Here is a 5,454-nt window from a genome sequence, read left to right on the forward strand (position 1 = left end):
GACTTAGGCTAGCCATACCCAATCTAACCCAAATAGAACCCAATCGAGCCCAACCAAACCGAAACATAATCCAGTTTGACCCAAACCAAACCAAACCCAAATTGAATCCAATTTGACCCAAACCAAACCAAACCCAAACTAAAAATGATTAGACTCAAACCAAACTTAACTTAGTTTTACCCGAACCAAACCAAACACGGACAAAACATGATTTGACCCAAACCAAACTTAATTCGACCCAAACCCAACCTAATTTGACCAAACCATACTCTTACCCAATCTATTTTGACCCAAACTAAACCCAACTCAGGTTGATCTAACTCGAACCTAACTGAACCCAAACTATACTTAAAACAAACCTAACTTGATTTTACCCAACCAAATCCAACCCCAACCAAAACTAGTCAACATTAGCTAACCCTAGTTGATTTTAGCTAACCCTAGCTAATTCTTTTCATTCATTTGATTCATTTTTTTTTATTCAGGTTCTTCTTCTAAAAATTTACATGTCTTTACAAAACTCATCACTTAAATCAAACTACAAAGATATTTTTAAAAAAATTAAAACCTAAGTTTAATATGATACCCAAGCTTACTACATTCTTTGCAATATAAAGTCAATATATAAAATATATAATATCCAAAGTAGTTTATCATATCCCATACAAAAAGTAACAATTCATCATAATAACACACTAAATTAAACAAATAAGACAAATAATCCTAACCTTTAAAGGAGGATTTGTGCTATAATAAACAAATCTAGTGCATGTCAGATTGTGTTGAGTCTCTATTATTTCTTAAGATTTGAGTTTGGATAAAAGTTTGGGGTTTATGTTTATAGTGAATGATTTAAATTAAAGTGGTTAATGTTTTAAAATTCTTTATTTTAGCTTTTAGAGTTTAATGTTTGAATTTGATTTAGAGGTTTTAGAAAGTGCTCATAAATGTGTAGGTATATCCTAGGGCAAACTCATCATTTAAAGTACCCTAGGTATTATTTAATGTAAAAATCATAAAAAATAGATCAAAATAATATTTCATGACACGTATAACCACACAGAGGTGATTTTTGTAAATTTTAAATTAATTTCATTTTTTATTTAGAGATAGATTAAGTTATGGATTTTATTTGTTTTTTATTCAAATGATTTGTAAATTATTTCCTTAGATTAGAGACAATTTCAAGAGTATTTTATGCAATATTTTTTGAAAACTTTGGATTATTTGGAATTTCTTATTTTATTATTTTTGGAAATAAAATAAAAAGTTAATCTAAAAAATAACTTTGAAAAGTATTAAAAAGTTCTCTAATGTAGGAGACCACTATAAAAATATAAAATTAAAATTTGAGTTAATTTGAATTTTTTATAATTTTTTTAATTAACTTATTTTACAAAAATATTTCAAATTTAAATGAGTTCCAAATTAAATAAAATTTATAGGGAAAACCAAATATTCATTCCAACATCCTCTAAAGATTTGAATTTTTTTATAAGACAAATAAATTTAAATGGAATTAATCAATTTATTTAAATTTTAAAGTCTATAATTTATTTTTTAAAATAATTTGAATTTAATTTTTAAACATTAATTATCATTAGGATTCTATGGGTTAAACTAGGTGGATATTTTAATTTTATTTGATTTATTATGAATTTTATAAATTTACTGGTTTATATAATGATTTATTTAATTCAAAAAATAGTTTAACTATTTAAATTTAAATTAAAAGGCTTTAATAACATCTAAATATAGTGTAAGGAATTATTAGTGACTCAAGAAGATCATCTTAAAGTTTTTAAAAAATATTTTATTAGGCATTTTTATTAATTTTAATTTATTAGCAGTTGATAAAATCAATTAGAGAATCTAATTTTGCTTTAAATTGGTTAAAGTTCTTATAAAAAAATTATTAAATGTCATTATTAGTTGAAAAAAAATGATTGGAAGAACTTTAGTTTAAAAATGTAGTTCAGGGATTCTAAGGGTGGCCTAAGAGTAACTTGAATCCTAATAATGAGTTTTATCTCTTGATGACCTAAATGTGATGAACTAAAATTTATTTTTTAAGTGTCTGAAGGAATAATCTGAGTTTGTCTTAAACCAATAGATAATAATTAGAATGATTTTGTGTTAAGAGTGAATTATGCATACTAAGAATTAGAAGGAATCAAGTTCCATTCTCTTTAGTAATGAAGTCAATAATGACAAGTGTTTTTGGGAGATTCTTCTCTCCAACCCATTTCACTCCTTTTTGTTTCAAACAAACAAACTTTTTTAAGATTCCTATGGTTAAAATTTCTTTTTTATATGTTTGAACATGCCTCCTATTAATGGTTTCATGGATATCCAAACTTATAATATTGTAATATGCTTATTTGGAAAGGGAGAGATGGTCTTCCTTTAATATGGTTTGTAATGAATCACATATCACTCCCTTAATTAATCAGACTATCATATTTGACATAAAATCTATGCTTTATGATATTTTACTTATTCTTGGTTGGCTGTTCATTGAGCCTTAAAAACTATGGATGCCCTTGTGATTAGAAGCATTCCTTACATATCTCATTGCTTTCTTTGTTATTTTGAAGTTAAGTAACTCAAATTTTTTTATTGTCAACTCCTTTCAAATGTTATTTCAAAAACTTATGTACTATGGATCTCAACCGTTTCTACTTATTCTAAGCAAAATCTACTAAATGTCTTTTGGCATATGGCCCTTCTTCTAGTTATTTTTTTTTTGAGATTTGCGTTGGGTTTTCATTACATGAAGTTTTTTTTGCTCTTATATTAGTTGATAGCAATCAAATTTTTTTTGCAGCTTGCCCATTCATTATTATCATTTTGATCTTTGATTTTTTTATGTGCCATCAATATTAACACTCTAATTTTTGTGTTGCTTGGAACTCCTTTACATTATAGAGTTTTTTGTCTTTTTTTTCTTGAGAGTTTTAGCCTTAGGTGATATTGCTATTAGAGCTTCCTATTTTGTTTGTTAATGTTGTTGGTAGGCTCTCTGGTTTTGATTTTCACAATAGTAGTTGCTTCTTATGATTATACGAATGTTTTTTAATTTATTTTATCCTTCCTCTATTCGACCGGCTAAATCATCTTTTTAGGAATTATGTTGCTTACTCAATTGCATAATTACATTTTACTCTTAGAGTGTATGCTAATGTTTTGGTCTCTAACTATGTAGACCTGTGGATGACAGCTAACTATTTTGGGTTATGGCTTATCTATTGAAATGATGATTTGGGCTAGTTTTTTAGCTTTGAAGATCTCTTATCTTTTCGCTTTTTTATTATTTATTTTTTTAGCTTAATGTTCCTCATGTATTTATTTTTTTCTTGTGGGTTTAAAAATTGTATTCTTTTATGATAAATAGGGTCATGTAGTAAATTTAATTCTATTATTATTAGTTCTTTGGTTTCACTTCAATCTAAGAACCTTTGACATGTAATTAATCTACTAATATTCTTCTGATCATCTTGAGTCAAAACTCCACCTGATTAGTTTTTATCTTCTTTTATTTATGTTTTGACAATATCATATATTTGTCTTTCCACTTTGGCTTACTTTTCTTGTGACCATCAAAATTTTTCTTGTGTTTCTCTCATTGTCTGTTTTGGCGTGATATTTGTTAACTTCTTTAGTGCTTTTTATATGGGGATGTATGATATCTTCAAGAGTGGTTACTCTTCTTGCTTTTCCAGTGGCTCCAGTTGTTTAGCTTGCAAGAAATTTATTCCTTCTTACTTATTAATATGATGTTTCTTAGTTTGGGTTCCTATTTCATGCTACTTGGATTACCATGAGAATCAAGGCATACATTCACGTCTAAACCCTTGGTACTTAGACTAAATGTTTCCTATGATTTCTAGAGGAATATGAATATCTATTGGAAGAAAGTAGTGTGGTTTTCTTTATGATTATCATTTTTATCCCTAATGTTGGTAAGGTTGGGTACACTCTTAATCCTTTTATGATATTAGTTCTTGATCGTACACTTTTTATCTTAATTCACTCTTGTATTCATTGTCATCTTATCACTTTCATAATTGATCTTTGTCTTTATGTCCTGTTGCCTAATCAGTTGGTAGATGGACTATTTGTTTGGCAAAACTATACTTTGTTGCTAGTTTCTATGATCCATTTTTTTCTTTTTACTTAACTGCCAAGGAAGAGACATTTGCATCTAACTCTATGTTCTACTCATCTGTTATATTTTTAAGATTCCTATGGTGCTTTAATATTATTAATATGTTTTACAATTTATGTTATCTATGTTGGCAGGGGTCTTGGCTTTATTTAAGTATAATTATCATCTTTTCAGCTGTATTATTTAGCCATTTCTATTGCATTCTTACCATTGTAACAATATGCACTTTATGGATGTCCTTAAATTTTTATCATGTTATTTGAATACAAAGGATTTAATTTTTTGCCCTACTCTTCCCATGATTTTTTTTACTACAATTTGGATCAAACTCCTTATTTTGTTATCATGGTTTGTATTTGGATGCAAATTATCATTGATTCTGTCACTAAATATTTGTTGAGATACTCATACTTGTTGTTATAATCTATTTATCTGGCAGTACTCAGATTTTCTTTGCCTTTTCTTGCAAATAAAGAGGTTATATCCTATACACAACTACACACGACCTTCAACTTTACAATTCTTATCTCTTATCCTATTGCAACTTGAATATTATTTCTCTCCCTTTTGCTCTTCCAATGTTAACATGTCAAATTCTAGCCCCAGCTTTTGCCTATAACTTCTCCTTTTTAACTTGAGTTGATTCTATTTGGAATTACTTTGAGTTAATTCCTTATAATCATCTTTTCTTTTTGAGGTGGCGTGTTTCCCAAATTTATCTTTTAAGTGAGTTATATTTTGAACTTAGATCAAGATTGTCACCTTATTTCGATAATCCTTTTTGATATTAATAAAATTAATGTACGGATAAAATGATGACCTAATGATTGAATATTTTTTTATTGTATCAAAATGCCCTTAAAAGATATATGGAAAAAAAAAAAAAAGAAAAACCTAAAGTGAATGTTAGTAATTATTTCAGCTATGGAAAGACATGCGCAAATAAATGAAGCCATAACCTGAAGGTAAACGCGTCGTTATAATTCTTGGCTGCTTTGGCTAGGGTGGCTAGGGTTTTATCTGTTATCTCTCGCTGCCGCCGCTCCAATACTTCGCTTTCCTCTATCGCTCCTAATCTTCTTCCTTTTGCCCTACACAGAGACTCTGATGGCTCTCAAAGCGCTGGAATTTGTTTCTTTCGTCCATTGATTTTACTAAATCGAGCTCCTCCGATCCCGGCTCCATATCTTACCCGCCCAGATGGCGACGGGGAACCCTTTCGATCTCCTCATCGATAACGAAAACGAGGACCTTTCTCAGCTGATCGCCGCGCAGCCGAAGAAGGT

Source organism: Phalaenopsis equestris, unplaced genomic scaffold (assembly GCF_001263595.1).
Source record: "Phalaenopsis equestris unplaced genomic scaffold, ASM126359v1 Scaffold000617, whole genome shotgun sequence".
Classification (NCBI taxonomy): Eukaryota; Viridiplantae; Streptophyta; class Magnoliopsida; order Asparagales; family Orchidaceae; genus Phalaenopsis; species Phalaenopsis equestris.